Source organism: Sphaerodactylus townsendi, linkage group LG02 (genome assembly GCF_021028975.2).
Source record: "Sphaerodactylus townsendi isolate TG3544 linkage group LG02, MPM_Stown_v2.3, whole genome shotgun sequence".
Lineage (NCBI taxonomy): Eukaryota > Metazoa > Chordata > Lepidosauria > Squamata > Sphaerodactylidae > Sphaerodactylus > Sphaerodactylus townsendi.
This window is the reverse complement of record NC_059426.1, coordinates 168,747,241-168,765,174: the sequence shown is the minus strand read 5'-3', so window position 1 is coordinate 168,765,174 and position 17,934 is coordinate 168,747,241.

The following is a 17,934-nucleotide window of genomic DNA, read 5'->3' as shown; positions in this document are numbered from 1 at the left end:
AAAAAGTTTAGGCTTTAATTAAAGCACGGGGGTAGCAGTGTGCTAAGAAACGACCGTCGACCACAATCCCAGATGCTTAGAACCAAACTACACATTATGGGTGGGGCGCACACAGGACAATCTGTGACTGCCAGCACCCTTTTAGACAAGATGGGAGATCAACAGTTTAAAAACTGCCACAAGGGCCTGTTCCTCATTGGGCCCGTCGCACGTTGGCACCAGGCAGTCTTGTGTCCTCCACCCTGGGCCTTTTCAAGTGCCGAAACAGTCGTGGGAGGCTGTTTCAGCTCTTGAAAAAGGGTGGGGTGGGGAATCAGATCTCCTCTTGCCACTGCACCATGGACCCCCCACATCAGTTTTTAAACTGCTATATTCTCACCTAAAACGGCATCGGCAGCCCATGTCCTCCTGTAACATGCAGTTTGACTCTCTGGCCTTTTGAAATCAGTGTTGGTTGGTTTGTTTTCGCTTTTCTTGTCCCTAGTGCCTTCTTGGCATCATTCCCATCTACATTTTCACTGAACAGCGGGTGGATCCTTTTAATTCTGGAAGGCTAACTTGGGAAGGACACAAGGAGCAAGAAGGAAACTACATCTGTGGGAATAACTATGGCCCCTTCCACACAAGCAGAATAATACATTTTCAATCCACTTGCACAACTGTTTGCAAGTGGATTTTGCTATTCCACACGGTAAAATCCAGCTGCAAAGTACATTGAAAGTGGATTGAAAGTGCATTATTCTGCATGTGTGGAAGGGGCCTGACACAACCAATTAGACATGGTTTCTAGTGTAAAGTTAACTAGCATCACTGTATTTAATAGTAAACTGTCTGGCCTCTATGTGGATATCTTCACTAGTACCAGGCTGCCTGAAGGGAGGTAGCCATCTACCAACTTGAGAAATTCTCTACCTATGTCAAAAAATACAGTTTTGTAAATTAACCTGGAGGAAAAGAAGTGGAGGTCCTTAAACAGTATTCTGATAATGAAGACCATTCCAGGAACGAGGAATGGTTGGGGCAGTTGAGTGTCAATGATAATAGGATAATAGGCAGGGGCAGAATTAACCCACTGAAATGCTGTTTTATCCCCCTCAACCCCGGATTTAAGTCCCTCCTACCCATTCACTTCAGGTTCCACACCATTCGCTATGTCAGGGAGAAATCCGCCCACCATTCTGTGTGGGTCACCCATCACGTTATGGGCAGATTCTCTAAATGCCTGACAGGGTGCAAAGTTCCCCAAACACGTTTTCTTCCTATTGCAGCAAGTATGACCACGATCTAGATCTACAGCAACATGTTCATTACTGCCCGGCCATTGCAGAGAGATCCCTTTTTCTTTTGTGTGTTGAACATGCGCAGCTATGCAGGTGCAGCCAATCGGATCGTGGGACTATCGGCATGGCTGCGGCGGTTCGTTTCTGTGCGCTTTCGCAGCTACCCACGCATTGCAGGAAATAAAAGAAGTGCCTCTGTTTGAAGGTGAAGAGCAACCCAAATTGTTTCCACGGGCTCCAATCACTATGAAAGGGAAAGGGCTTTTTTCCCATCCAGGCCTGTTGGCAAACTTAGAAGCTCATCACAAACTATTTGGGGTTCCCATGAAATGAACAACAACAACAAACCAAAAAGGGGTAGCCTGCCTATTTGACTCAACCAGGTTGGTCTTTAAAAGATTACCTGCAAGAAATGGGCCAAGCAGAGGATCAGCTCCATTTATTTCTTTATTTGTTCAGGAGATTTTTTTTTATTCTATCTCTCCATATCCTGCTTGGGGTGGGTAAGTTTTTACCGCAGCGGGCTGTAAGGTTGCCAACAGTCCTGGAGAAAAATATCTTAATTCTTAATGTGTGGACATGATTCATGGCATGGAGGTAAGTAAATAGCTTCACCCAACAGCCCCTTAAATGGACAGGATCCTTTTTTCCTCCAAACTTTAAAGAAAGGAAGGTGAGCGCAATTTAAAATTTGTTGAGTGCCGTCCCTCACACTGGTATGAAGCCCAGAGGGGTTATATCATTTAACTTTTCAAGTACCGGTAGGTTGTTGTGCCGGAAAACCCACAACAACTAATTGAATCCAGCCGTGAAAACCTTCAACAGTACATTTTCAAGTAGGGTGATGCTATGCATATTTAATTGGAAGGATGGCAAAGTTTGGTGAGACTTGCTGTCTCAAAATTATGAACGGAATTGCTGCCCTGGAGCCGTTCAAGACCTGTCCTTATATCTAACAACACACACAAAATAAAGACAACCGATGGAACCCAATCTAAGATGGCGCCCAGTCCGACACAGGTGTGGCATTTCCTTTATGGTTCTCACCAGAGGTGGAATCCAGCAGGTTCTCACAGGTTCCCGAGAGTAGGTTACAAATTATTTGTGTGTGCCGAGAGGGGGTTACTAATTGGTGATTTTGCCACGTGATGTTTGCCTTAGTTACACCCCTCCTCTGCTCCTCGGCAGTAGTGTGCAGAACTTGAAGCAGTCTAGCAGGAGGTGCACTGGCGTGCGTGGTAGCCTGCGCCTGCATGCATTCGTTTCCTGCCCAAGGACCGGCACAGCGGCTGCATCCTTGCCACAGCCGTGCCCCAGAATGCCCGGCCACGCCCCTGTCGTGCCCTGGCCAGCCCCATTGGCGCTACGCCACTGTTTGAATCCCACCACCATGGGAACCTGTTACTAACATTTTTGGATCCCAACACTGGTTCTCACAGTCTTGGACTATCTTTTGTATCTTCTCTGTACATTTTGTTTCTTATCCCAGAGTTTACGAAGCGTTTGGTTGATGTGGCAAAAAAAGTTCCCATGCATAAAGCAGAAATAACTGATTTCCGTTATTTGCAGGGGTTGGGGGGACCCTTGCCTGGAAATTCGGCAAGTCCATCTCCCAAGGAAGGCCGGCAACACTTCTGTCCCTCATTGTGATTTTCTGGGGCAGATTATGCAAAAGCTCTAGTTCTGGGGGCAGCCTGAAAGTCAGGGAAGCAACATAAGTTCTTAATGTACCAGCAAGACTCTCTTTTGTCTTTAAGCCACAAAAGAAGATGACAAACTGCCCTTGATTTTATTTGTCACAAAAGCCTGCTTTGTGTTAAAACACCAAGTATTACCATGTTTGGAGGAGGAGGAAGTGCGCCACCTGGTGGCGAGTTGGAAACAGACGAGACCTCCCGGGGCTTCTTTCTACCCAAACAGGAACAGTTTGGGGATTGCAAACTTAGCTCGTAAGGAAAAGTAAAGCGTCTTCCTTGAATCACTTCTGGTTTTTTTGTGATCATGGGCAGCTTTACAGATGGCTTGAGGACACGGCTTTAGACTGCGTTTGCCAGCTTCCAGGTAAGAACTGGAATTTCCCTTGAATTGCAGTTCGTCTCCAGTCTAGGCAGGTCAGTTTTGCTGGAGAAAATGGATACTTTGGACGGGGAACTCTATGACATTGAACCCACTGAGGTCTCCGTCCTGCCCAGGCTCCATCCCCAAAACTCCAGGAATTTCCCAACCTGGATCTGACAACCCTACTTTAGGCACCAGCATGGAGGAAGATCAGAATTGTGAAAGAACATAAGAACAAGCCACCTGGATCAGACCAGAGTCCATCTAGTCCAGCTCTCTGCTACTTGCAGTGGCCCACCAGGACTGTCAACCTCCAGATGAGGACTGGTGTAGTGGTTAAGAGTAGGTGCACTCTAATCTGGAGAACAGGGTTTGATGAGAGGCTGCAGCATTTGGGACTCTCTACTTTGGAGAGGAGATGTCTGAGGGAGAACATGATTGAAGTCTATAAAATTATGCATGGGGTAGAAAATGTCGACAGAGAAATTTTTCTCTCTTTCTCACAATACTAGAACCAGGGGGCAGTCATTGAAAATGCTGGGGGGAAGAATTAGGACTAATAAAAGGAAACACTTCTTCACGCAACGTGTGATTGGTGTTTGGAATATGCTGCCACAGGAGGTGGTGATGGCCACTAACCTGGATAGCTTTAAAAAGGGCTTGGACAGATTTATGGAGGAGAAGTCGATCTATGGCTACCAATCTTGATCCTCCTTGATCTGAGATTGCAAATGCCTTAGCAGACCAGGTGCTCAGGAGCAGCGGCAGCAGCAGCAGGACGTTGCTTTCACCTCCTGCACGTGAGCTCCCAAAGGCACCTGGTGGGCCACTGTGAGTAGCAGAGTGCTGGACTAGATGGACTCTGGTCTGATCCAGCAGGCTAGTTCTTATGTTCTTATGATTCCCAGCTCTGCCGCCTGAGCTGTGGAGGCTTATCTGGAGAATTCAGATTAGCCTGTACACTCCCACACACGCCAGCTGGGTGACCTTGGGCTAGTCACAGTTCTTCAGAGCTCTCTCAGCCCCACCCACCTCACAGGGTGCTTGTTGTGAGGGGGGAAGGGAAAGGAGATTGTAAGTCCCTTTGAGTCTCCTTGCAGGAGAGAAAGGGGGGATATAAATCCAGCTCTTCTCCTCCTCCTATCCTCTTCCTGTAAAGCGCTACTGGATTTGAATCCAGCTGTTCTATGAGGTAGATTAGGCTGAGAGGGTATGATGGGCCCTGAGTCACCTGGCAAGCCTAACACCTACTAAAATTCTGTCATGAAACTATTAAATGTGTGGAGAAAAGGTAATGACCTTAGTCCTGGCTTATCCTATGCTTGTTTTTAAACAGAGTGGTTCTTCCCGATGTGAGCTACTGTGAACTTCATTGAAACAAATGACATTAGTTTCTGCCGGCGCCCTTAGATCTCTCTCAAAACAAAACAGGCAGCACGCAGATCCGCTCTGCTTTCATGACTGCTTTGATGCTCCTTTCCCTGCTTTCAAGTCCACTCTGTCAAAGGAGACTCTTTCCCCTGGTTCTTTCATCTTCTTGGGCCTGCAGTTGGTCAGCAGGGAGTCTTGCTGGTTTTTGCAGCCGGAGAGGAAGTCGGACAACAGAAACTAGGAAGAGAGCCGCTACGTCAGCCTTTTCTTCCACTTGTTAACCTTTGCAAAAGTAAGTGGGTGTTTTCTGAGAGATGAACTTGGAAACCCTGCTGGCAAACGTTCACAGCAGCTTACATCCCGAAAGATCAGACCCAAAGCCTGTCTGGCCCCCCCAGCACTCTGTTTTCCACAGTAGCTCTCCAGGTCTCTCCTCCCCAAACCCCACAACTAGAAACACGTCTTCCTGCCTTTCAACCAGCAACTGGTATTCAGGATCTTGTGAGCTGCACAATGGAGCAGCTGCATGTTGAGTCAGGTCCTCTGTCGAGGTCGTAATTCCCTACTCTGACTGGCAGCAGTTCTCCGGGGCGTCTAGTGTATTTTGTACGACGTTCTACCCAATCCTTCTAACTGGAGACGTGGAGATTTGAACTCGGGGCCTGCCGTCTCACAGAGCCATGGTGTGAAGAAGTGCTGCCTTTTGTCGGTTCCAATGACTAAAACACACCCTTCCAGCATCACAAAACAAGAAGAAGAAGAGGAGGAGGAGGGATTTATATCCCCCCTTTCCTGCAGGAGACTCAAAGGGGCTTACACTCTCCTTGCCCTTCCCCACTCACAACAAACACCCTGTGAGGTAGGTGGGGCTGAGAGAGCTCCGAGAAGCTGTGACTACCCCAAGGTCAACCAGCTGGCGTTTGTGGGAGTGCACAGGCTAATCTGAATTCCCCAGAGAAGCCTCCACAGCTCAGGCGGCAGAGCTGGGAATCAAACCCGTTTCCTCCAGATTAGATACACGAGCTCTTAACCTCCTACGCCACTGCTAGCATAGAAGTAATGAGACTTTAAACAAAGCACTGCAATTTCCGCCCAAAAGCAAGCAGTCATGTACACAAGTTCAGAAGGGTTGAAGGAAGGGTTGCTAGCAGACCTGGAGGGAAAAAAAATCTGTCCCTTTAATTGGGCAAGTGGCTGTTCATGGCATGGAGGTAAAGAACAGCCCATTAAGCATGTGTGAAAGGGATAGGACGTTTTTCTAGGCCAGTTGGCCACCATAATTAAAAATTGCCTTAGCAGCACGAGCAAGCTTGGAACAAACAGTTCCTGATTGAAATGCAGAATTCACTGCCAGAGGATGTACCAATGGCCATAGGCATGGAGGCCTTTTACAGGGGATTAGACAGGTTCTTGAAGGATAGGTCTATCAGTAGCTACTAGCCATGGTGGCTAAAGGAAACCTCCATGTTCAGCCTCTATGCCCTGTTTGTTTTGGCTTCCGGAGGAACTGGTTGGCCAGTGTGTGAGGCAGGATACCGGACCAGATGGACCACTGGTCTGATGCAGCGGGGCTTTTCTGATGTTCGGTTATGGAGCGGAAAATATTATGAAAATTATGACTGGTGGGGTTTGCTGCACTTTCGTTCTGTTGCGTATTTCCTGGATTCAGTGGCATTACTCTAAAGTAGTCGTGTCTGGGATTGCTGCCTTGATGTGAACGTAAAGTGGCAGGAAATATGCAGCCAACTTATAGCAGCACTGTAGGATTTTCAAGGCAAGAGACTTAGGTGCATTATACGTGGAATGCTTACCTCAGGGCTCTTCGCTGTGTCACGGGCTTGTAGTGGAGTCTCCTTGCATTTTTTTATTTGCACACGAGGAGGCAGCCTACAGTGCAGTTTGTTTGCTGAACTCTGCGGGATATCTGCTTCTCCCATTTCTCTTAACTCTGCCCTTCACCTTAGCCTTGAAGACACAGATCTCATCACACCCAATAGTCCCTTCCCCTACACACACACACAAACACAAACACACTCACTCACTTGCTCTGTCTCTCTCCTTGCTTCAACTGCTGCAAGAGAAGAGAGAGTTTTGTGTGACGTAAAGTTTTAAAAACCCTTCTGATCATAGGAGAAGGCAGAAGCAGAGCAGGGAGGGTGGGGTAGAGCCCAAAGGAGACCCTGTTTGTGCTGTCCCCTGCAAAAGTCAACTCTATATCATCATTATATTTTATCAATATAGGGATATAACAATATGAGCATTTAGAGAAGCAGGAAGGAGCTGGCAAGATGGAAGTGTGGGGGCGAGGGGGAAGGCGTGGTTGACAATGTGAGGTTACCGTTGTGGACAATGTGAGGGAGTGGGAAGGGTGCAGGTAGGAAAACTGGCTGTGGGCGGAGGGAACATGTCCGGGGCAAAGCTGTGCTCACTGGCAAAGCTCTGGCAGCAAAGCAAATTAAAAGTCATGCTAGAAGTGGTCTTGCTTGCTGCAGGGAGAATGGAAAGTGAAAACAGGGCTCCAGGAACAGGTCTGTACAAGAAGTACCCTTCGGGGAAGAGGCGGCCTAGAAATCTAAAATATAAATAAATAAATAAATAAAGTCTTGCTGCAATGGACATTCTCCCCATCACACAGCAGACACCTTATGCATGATTGGTCATGGTATTGCTTGCCGTGGAGAGAATGGAAACTGAAAGCGGGGCTCCAAGAAACAGGTTGGTACAAGAAATCATTGCACAGCAAACAGTGTGCATAATCAGCCCAACAGAGGTAGTTTGCCATTGTTTTCATCTGCATAACAATCCTGGTATTCCTTGGTGGGTCTCCCATCCAAGTTATAACCAGGGACGACCCTGCTTAGCTTCTGAGAGATGACAAGATCAGGCTAGGAGGGTGCTGCCTTGATGCAAAGGGAAAATAGACTGCCAGTATAGGTGCTACTGGGCCTGAATCTTGTTCTATTGCAGACCAACATTGTACCCACCTGAAAACACCAATATTTAAAAAATGTTAGACACACATGGGTTTAAAATTGGGGAGGCTAAACCTAATGTTTATTGCATTTGATTTCTCTTGTAACCTCAGTGCAAGAACTTAATTTCATGCTTTGGGGAAACTCCTGCCATGTTCCTATTGCTACCACATGGTGTCATCGCTGCTCATATGCAGCTCCTACTAACAATGCGATCCCATGCAAAGTTACTCCAGTCATAGGCAAAGGATTGCACTATAAGCAGAGGTGGGATGCAGCAGGTTAAGAACATAAGAACAAGCCAGCTGGATCAGACCAGAGTCCATCTAGTCCAGCTCTCTGCTACTCGCAGTGGCCCACCAGGTGCCTTTGGGAGCTCACTTGCAGGAGGTGAAAGCAATGGCCTTCTGCGGCTGCTGCTGTTCCTGAGCACCTGGTCTGTTAAGGCATTTGCAATCTCAGATCAAGGAGGATCAAGATTGGTTCTCACCAGTTCCCGAGAGTGGGTTACTAATTATTTGTGTGTGCCCAGAGGGGGTGACTAATTGGGTCTGCTTTTCCGTTAGAAATTCCATTAGGTCCAAAAATCATAAAAGTCCTGTTGTTTCCTATGTGGCTGGTTAGCGAAGGTAGAAAAGGGGATAATTCTCCCTGTGGGGCTGTTTTAAAAACATGTTTTAGAAATATGGTAAAGTTCCTTGTTTAAGGAAAGTCTCCTTCTTTTGATTTCTAGAAACAAAATTAAGTATTTGAAAGTATTAAGTATTTGACAGGCAGTCAATTAGAGGAGAAGTAGTTGTTTCTGTTGGCAGTAGACGACAGGACTTGTTATTATGAGTTTAAATTATGGATAGAAAGATACCAGCTGGAAATTAGGAACTTTTTTTTTACAGTAAGAGTTTTTTACAATAACAGAGAAATTATTAATGCCCCGCCCCCATCATGCCCGGCCACGCCCCCGTCGTGCCCCACCCAGCCCCATTGGCGCTACGCCACTGTTTGAATCCCTCCACCATGGGAACCTGTTACTAAAATTTTTGGATCCCACCACTGACTATAAGTTGCTAATTTATGTGTCTTAAGTGCCATCAAGTCACTTCTGACATACGGACACCCTATGAATTAATTACCTTTAAAACAGCTTCACTGAGGTCTTGCAAACTGAAGGCTGTGGCCTTCTTTCTTTCTATCTTTCTTTCTTTCTTTCTTTCTTTCTTTCTTTCTTTCTTTCTTTCTTTCTTTCTTTCTTTCTTTCTTTCTTTCTTTCTTTCTTTCGAGTCAGTCCATCGTTGGTTGGACCTTTCTCTTCCCTGCTGCCATTGACAAGTCACAATAATAAGTGCACAGAATCTTCCTCCTTAGTCCTATTTATTTTTACCTTTTAAGGTTCTCTACCACCTTTTTATCTGCCGTACTCCACATGATGGTATTTATTTATTTATTTACTTACTCGTTTGTTTATATTTTCGATTTCTAAACCGCCCTCCCCTGAAGGGCTCAGGGCAGTGTGCAACATAAAACTATACAAAGCACATATAAAATCAATTCAGATTAAAAAGCATTTAAAACAACACTCATAAATACTAAAAGGAACTTTGTAACAGATGGCAATAAAAACCCACCCACCCCAAACCGAGCCCACTGGAGGCCTAGAACCAGTGGTGGCGAACCTATGGCGCTCCAGATGTTCATTGACTACAATTCACATCAGCCCCTGCCAGCATGGCCTGATGGGAATTGTAGTCCATGAACATCTGGAGTGCCATAGGTTCGCCACTACGGACCTAGATTGTTTGGGGTTTTGATCAACCTGGCTGGCCAAATGCCTGGTGGAACGGGTCCATTTTACAGGCCCTGTGGAAAGCTTGTAGGTCCTGCAGGGCCCTGGTCTCCCTAAGGGAGCCTGTTCCACCAGAATGGAATAGTGGAGAAGAAAAGAGTGGAAAAGAATGGCAATAGTAGGAAAAAATGTAGCTATTGAGGAATCCTTGAAAGTGTACGGCCGCAATCCTAGGAACGCTTTCCTGAGAGTAAGCCCCACAGAATATAATGGTGCTAACTTCCTGCTTAGGATTGATCCCACAATTCTTCTGAGGTTTCAAAACCAAAATGGTGACTGCAGTGTTCCCGGAGGGGTGATTAGCATATAGTTACTCACAAAATGCATCTGCGGTCTATCATAACATGTTTGGGTGCAAATCTCTCTTGATAGGGATGGTACACAAGCAAAGCTATGTACAATGTCTTTTTTCTTTTTCTTCAAACAATGCACAATGAGCCCGTTGAAGATGGGCTGGGGACTTGCAAATGCTGGGGACTAAAACTAAAAAGCGCGCTCTGTAGATATCACACACACACACAAGAAGGGGTTTTAGAAACGAGCTGCATGTTAAGATCACTAAGAAGAACATCTAGCAAGATTAATAGGTATTAAACTGAGAATATATGGACATAATAATTGTCTTCCTGGGACAGGGTAAGATCTACCTAGAGCAGCATTCTGATTCCAGCAGGAAACTAGATTCCTTTCCTGAGCTTACAAAGAAGCCATGAAAATCTCATAGTGTTTATCTCCAGCATGTTTAGAGGTACACTGCTTCTAAACATGGAGGCTCTCTGCAGTCATCCTGGTCAGTAGCTGCTGATATCCTCCATATATCTGTGCAATCTCTATTTATTGCGGGGGTGGGGGATCCATCTAAACCAGGGGTCGGGAACCTTTTCCCCTCAAAGAGCCATTTGGCTCACCCTCCCCCGCTCACCCCCCACCCATTCGCATGCCCCCCCTCCGCTCTGCTGCCCACTTAGCCTTGCCTGCCCCTCTGCGCCTGCAGGGCAGGTAAAGATGGGCCCGGCAGCTCAGCCTGGCCGCCCGCCGGGAAAGCACCCGCCTCGCAACCAGCGAGGCGGGCAGGAGGCTGGGCCCGCGGCGCGGCCTGGCCGGCCGCGGGCAAAGATGGGCCCAGCGGCTCGGCTCATGGAGCCGCAGAACAGCGGCAGAAGAGCCGCATGCGGCTCCACGAGTCATGTGAGTTCCCGACTCCCTGATCTAAACTACAGCCGCTTTGGCTGGCAGGACTCTCTTCTAGTTCAGGAATTCTGCTACTTGGGAAAACTTCCTGGAATGAATTAAGATAATTGGAGTAGGAACGCCTTTGTTATTTGTTTCAGAATGGAACACATTTTAGCTAAGGGGCAGCATTTTTCATCTCTTTGCTGAGAGAAACAGCATGGGACAGCTGTGGTTTTTTGTGAAGCACTGCGCTAGTAAATGCTTTAATGTCTTGGAGAAGGAATTAGTTGTGAAAAAAGTATAACCGGTGTGATTTGAAAATTCTGATTAAAAGCCACCAGTAGTCACTCCCCTCCCTCCCCTTCCCTTGCATGCCACCCCTCCCTCCCCTTCCCCTCCCTCCACTAGCGTGGGTGGGCCATGTCCAGATGCCGGGCCCCCTCCCTCCCCTCACTTGCATGCCCTCCCTCCCCTCCTGCTCTCCCAGAATCTTCAGATAGTTCTCAACCTGGAGCTGGCAATCCTACTCTTATTAACTTAACAGCTTTGGACTACGGAAAAGCTATTTAAGGATTACCAGCAATGCCAAATACTTGTACTACCCTTTTAATTATTTTTCTCCTTCCCTTCTACTCCTTTTCTACACTATTACAACATTTTTACTAATCATTTGCCACTCCTTTATCAAAACTGTCCCTGTTCAGCATCAGCGTGCTTGGAGCAGACTTATGGAGAGCCTAGCCTCATACTGACTTGACTTTGGCTTTGTTCCGGTTTCCTGTCACAAGTGAGTGTTTCGGTTGTAGAAAAGTTGTGAAATGATACCAAGTTTTCAGGCACATTTTTCTGTAGAAGTATTCACTTTTTTGCTTTAACATAAGCAACAGTTCAGTTGTAGGTGGAATAACACCAGAGGTGGGATCCAGCAGGTTCTCACCAGTTCCCGAGAGTGAGTTACTAAAGTTCCTTGTTTAAGGAAAGTCTCCTTCTTTTGATTTCTAGAAACAAAATGAAGTATTTGAAAGTATTAAGTATTTGACAGGCCGTCAATTAGAGGAGAAGTAGTTGTTTCTGTTGGCAGTAGACGATAGGACTTGTTATAATGAGTTTAAATTATGGACAGAAAGATACCAGCTGGAAATTAGGACCTTTTTTTAACAGTAAGAGTTTTTTTACAGTAACAGAGAAATTATTAATGCCCCGCCCCCAGAATGCCCGGCCCCGCCCCCCTCGTGCCCCGCCACGCCCCTTTGGCCCAACGCCACTGTTTGAATCCCACCACCATGGGAACCTGTTACTAAAATTTTTGGATCCCACCACTGAATAACACCCTTCAAATCCCATTGAAATCCTTAGGTTTAGGGTGAAACTCGGTTGAGGATGACAGCGCATGTTGCTTTTCATGTCAGCCAAAGAGACAATAATCTGTAATATTTCAAGAACGGTCAGTGTATAAAAATACACAGCCACGAGGCTTCTCAGACTCGTGACATTTTTCTCCAAAAGGGAGTGCTGATTTTGAAGCTTGCAACTACGAAACACATCCACTGGTGTACCTTGGCACCTGTAAAACATACTTGAAAATGTATTTTAAATGGCTGGTTCCTGGATTCACGAAGACCTGTCATCAACTACATTTGTTTCGCTGTCCCAAAGACACTCATCCCCAGTTTTCTTTAGCCAGCATCCATGATGCAACCTCCAAACCCCACAGTTCTCCAAATGACCCATCCTGCACTTCCTGATTGCATCTACCCCAGCTTAACAGTAGGCACATTTTTCAGCTTGAAGGCACACCTGGAATTCTTCCTGCTTTGGAAGGCCATGAATTGGCCTTGGGATATCAAAAGCTGGCAAAACCCCAGATGCCTGACCAATCCACTACCAGCTAATGCTTCGTTCAGGTGAGCTGGTGGTCCTGACGAATTGTTAAATGCCTTGAGTGCCAGATGAGAAATATCCATAGCGTTGCCAACCCTGGGTTGGGAAATCCCTGAAGTTTTGGGGAGGGGAAGCATGGAGAGGGTGAGGTTACAGGATTGGAGGGACCACCACGGATATAATACTTCGCCCTCCAAAGCTGCCATTTGGTCTCTGCTGTCTGGAGATCAGTGGTAATCCTGGCAGATCTCCAGGCCCATCTCGATGATGGCAGTCACAAGACTCTTGGCCCATCAAGGTTAGTATTGGCCCATTCTACATGTGCCAAGAACCTGGGTGTAGGATGCTGTATAACCAGTGGTGGGATTCAAATAATGTAACAACCAGTTCCGGTGGTGGGATTCATTAATTTAACAACTGGTTGTTTACAAGCACCATTTTAACAACCTATGTTTCCTGCCAGGACAGTGGTGCAAAGCCCACTGCTGAATATCCCCCAACTTCACGCTGTATATAACCCTATTTTGGCAGGAGGGGAATCCATTAGGTCCTGTCCCCAAACGAAGCTCCGCCGCCCCATTTTATTTCCCCCATTGTTATTCGATTATTTTCAAAAATCACTAACCAAGCAATCCTTTTGAAAAATCCCGGGTTGGAGCAGCTCCCAAACGAATGACCAGGCAGGAGGCGCTTTTTTTCTGCCTTTCACCCTGTGCTCCATGGTCAGGGAGAAGTCCTTCACCATTGCCCGGCCGCTGCAGGGAGGCCTTTACAAAAATGTTGCGGGTTGCATCTGCATAGCTGTGCAGGTACAGCCGGTCATATCATGGGACAGTGGTAGGCAGTGGTGGGATCCAAAATTTTTAGTAACAGATTCCCAGCAGGTTCTCACAGGTTCCCGAGAGTAGGTTACTAATTATTTGTGTGTGCCGAGAGGGAGTTACTAATTGGTGATTTTGCCACGTGATTTTTGCCTTAGTTACGCCCCTCCTCCACTCCTCAGCAGTAGTGTGCAGAACTTGAAGCAGTCTAGCAGAAGGTGCACTGGCGTACGTGGCAGCCTGCACCTGCGTGCATTCGTTTCCCACCCAAGGACCAGTGCGGCGGCTGCACCCTTGCCACAGCCCCGCCCAGCAATACCCCATCCCCGGAATGCCCGGCCACGGCCCCGCCGTGCCCTGCCCATCCCCATTGGCGCTACGTCACTGTTTGAATCTGTTACGCCACCATGGATCCCACCTCTGGTGGTAGGGCTGTGGAGGGTTTGTTTCTGCATGCCTGCATAGCTACGCATGTGTGGCAAGTAATTTTTTAAAAAGAGAGATACATCTCCGTACGAAGGTGCGACAGCAACCCGGATTGTTTCCGTGGCCTCCGATTTCTACCTGCACAGAATGCATGTGAATGGGAAAACAGGAAAATGGGTTCCTTTATCATAACTGTAACCCATTATACATTTGCTGTGCAAAATGGGCCGCCGTCTACTCAGACTGGTAGCAGTTCTTCAACTCCTCAGGAGGAGATCGGTCACATCCCTCACAGCAGGGGTGTCCAACTCTGGCGCTTCAGATGTTCATGGACTACAATTCCCATCAGCACCTGCTGGCATGGCCTTGCCGGCAGGGGCTGGTAGGAATTGTAGTCCATGAACATCTGAAGTGCCAGAGTTGGACACCCCTACCCGACAGCCCGCTCCTTTTAATTTGAGGTGCTGGGGACTAAAATTGGGGACCTGGGTCTGGATAGGGATGCCAGCCTGCAGGTGGGACCCCGGAATTACAGCCCATCTCCAGAGTACAGAGATCAGTTTCCTGGAGAAAAGGAATGCTTTGGTGGGTGGACTCTATGACCCTGTACCTGACTGAGGTCTGGGTCCTCCCCAGGCTCCACCCCCAAATCTATGAGTTTCCTAAACCGGGTCTGGCAGCCCTATCCCCTTATTCACTACCAGTGGCATCGCTAACAAAGCAGAAGCTCTTCCACAGAGCCATAGTCTTCCTCTCCAGCCTTAGTGGAACAACCAATCCCTTTTCTGGATTGTTGTGGGGTTTCCGGGCTGTATGGCTGTGTTCCAGTGGCATTTTCTCCTGATGTTTTGCCTGCATCTGTGATCCTCTGAAGATGTCAGCCACAGATGCAGGCGAAACGTCAGGAGAAAATGCTACTGGAACACAGCCATACAGCCCGGAAACCCCACAACAATCCAGAGATTCCGGCCATACAAATCCCTCTTCTGTCTGTATGGTGAGTTTTCTACGGCTGAAAGGGGAGAGATATTAGAGAGTTGCATAGGATTTCACACTGTCTGGCTGTGGGTTTTTATTCTGTGTTCCTTTAATTAAATTATTTCTTACGCACAAGATCCCAGCAAGCCGCAGAATGAAGCCCATTTTCCATTCTGTTTTCCCACCAGGGGGTGTGCGAGGGAATACTAGCACCACAACCAAAAAAGGTTAAATTCCTCTCCAGTTCTTTGCTTGCTCAAGGGAGGTATTTGACATTTAACTGGCTTCACATGACTTGCAAACAGTCCCGTACCAGCTGAAAATGCAAACTGAATGCTTAAACTCGAACTAAAAAGCTGTCGGTCTTCTCTTGCACTTTCCTCTCCCGGGCTCATTTCACCATTACCTCTTTCTCTTTTTGCTGTGTGCATGTCTCTCCCACCCCTTCCGATCTTTCAGATTCAACTGCACATGTTCCCCCGAGAGGTGGGATCCAGCAGGTTCTCACCAGTTCCCGAGAGTGGGTTATTAAGTATTTGTGTGTGCCGAGAGGGGGTTACTAATTGAGTCCGTTTTTCTGTTAGAAATTCCATTAGGTCCAAAAATCATAAAGTCCCGTTGTTTCCTATGTGGCTGGTTAGCGAAGGTAGCAAACAGGATTTTTCTCCCTGTTGGGCTGTTGTAAAAACATGTTTTAGAAATATGGAAAAGTTCCTTGTTTAAGGAAAGTCTCCTTCTTTTGATTTCTAGAAACAAAATGAAGTATTTGAAAGTATTAAGTATTTGACAGGCCGTCAATTAGAGGAGAAGTAGTTGTTTCTGTTGGCAGTAGACGATAGGACTTGCTATAATGAGTTTAAATGATGGACAGAAAGATAACAGCTGGAAATTAGGAACTTTTTTATAGTAAGAGTTTTTTACAGTAACAGAGAAATTATTAATGCCCGGCCACGCCCCCTCGTGCCACGCCCAGCCCCATTGGCGCTACGCCACTGTTTGAATCCCACCACCAAGGGAACCTGTTACTAAAATTTTTGGATCCCACCACTGGTTCCCCCTACACCACTAAATCTGCAGGCCAAGATGCTGGCATGGGGCAAGGAAAGGAGGATGCCAGAGGAGAGGGTAGGCTGTTTCAGAAACGTATACACATTGTTTTGAAAATTCTCAGTCCCCATGAAAACACTTTAAAGAAAGAAAGGTTTTCTCCTTACACCAAATAAGGTGTTTGTACAAAACATCACTGGACTGTATGGGGCGGGGGGAGTCAAAAGCTCAAAAATTCATGATAGTAGCGGGAGGATTAATCAGAAACGTTTCTTAGGCCCCTTCCGCACAGCAAATGTATGGCAGGTTACAGTCGGGATAAAGTACCCCGCTGTCCTCTTTTCGCATGCATTCGCGCAGGCAGCGATTGGAGCCCACAGAAAAATGCGGGTTGCTGTTGTGCCTTCACACGGAGGCACGTCTATTTTTTTATGTACCTCTTACCGATACGTAGCTACGCAGGCATGCACAGATGAACCCCCACAGCCATGCTGACGTCTCACAATACCACAATATGCCCCTTTGTGCCTGTGTAGCTACGCAGATGTAAGCTGGGGAATTTTTTAAAAGGAAAGCACAGCCAAATAAAGCACCTCCTGCCCGGCCGTTCACTCGCAATCAGCTGCAACCCGGGATTTTTAAAAAGATTTGTGGATAGCGTGATTCTCAAAACCGCCCACCCCAATACTGTTTGTGGGGAAATAGCACGGGGGAGACTCGCTTTAGCTGCTGGATCTGTGCAAAGTTCCCCCCAAAACAGTTTTTTTACTGTCCTTAACCCATGTTTATTGGCCCCTGCGGAAGGGGCCGTAGAGGCAGAAGGACAAAGTCCTTATCAGGGGAGAGCAAGTGCTCCTCCTGTCTCCAGTTGTTGTTTTTCCTTGTTTCCATTTGCTCCCATCTTACCTTCAGGAAGAGGTGCCTCTGGGAAATTTACAAGTTGCAGGCAACTGCCGTCCCCCACTGTTTGTCCCCGGCACCGTCTACTTAGAGAGGCACTGTTAACGACTGTAGAAGTACTATGAAGCTATCATAGATGGTAAGCTACAACACAAATGTACCTTCTCCACATGTATGTCCTTTTCTCCGTTGCTCCATTTCCTTCCATGAGAACATAAGAACAAACCAGCTGGATCAGACCAGAGTCCATCTAGTCCAGCTCTCTGCTACTCGCAGTGGCCCACCAGGTGCCTTTGGAAGCTCACCTGCAGGATGTGAGAGCAATGGCCTTCTGCGGCTGTTGCTCCCGACCACCTGGTCTGCTAAGGCATTTGCAATCTCAGATCAAAGAGGATCAAGATTGGTAGCCATAAATCGACTTCTCCTCCATAAATCTGTCCAAGCCCCTTTTAAAGCTATCCAGGTTAGTGGCCATCACCACCTCCTGTGGCAGCATATTCCAAACACCAATCCTGCGTTAGGTGAAGAGTGTTTTCCTTTTATTAGTCCTAATTCTTCCCCCCAGCATTTTCAATGAATGCCCCCTGGTTCTAGTATTGTGAGAAAGAGAGAAAAATTTCTCTCTGTCAACATTTTCTACCCCATGCATAATTTTATAGACTTCAATCATATCCCCCCTCAGCCGTCTCCTCTCCAAACTAAAGGAGTCCCAACGCTGCAGCCTCTCCTCATAGGGAAGGTGCTCCAGTCCCTCAATCATCCTTGTTGCCCTTCTCTGCACTTTTTCTATCTCCTCAATATCCTTTTTGAGATGCGGCGACCAGAACTGGACACAGTACTCAGAACTGGACACAGTACTCAGAACTGGACACAGTACTGGACACAGTAAGTCGCACCACGGCTTTATATAAGAGCATGACAATCTTTGCAGTTTTATTATCAATTCCTTTCCTAATGATCCCCAGCATAGAGTTTGCCTTTTTCACAGCTGCCATGCATTGAGTTGACATTCCTATGGAACTATCAACTAAGACGCCCAAATCCCTTTCCTGGTCTGTGACACAGTAGCACTTTGACCCTTGGCAACCTGTATGTGAAGTTTGGATTTTTTGCCCCTATGTGCGTCCACTTTTTTTTCATTTAGCTACATTGAACTGCATTTGCCATTTCTTAGCCCACTCACCTAA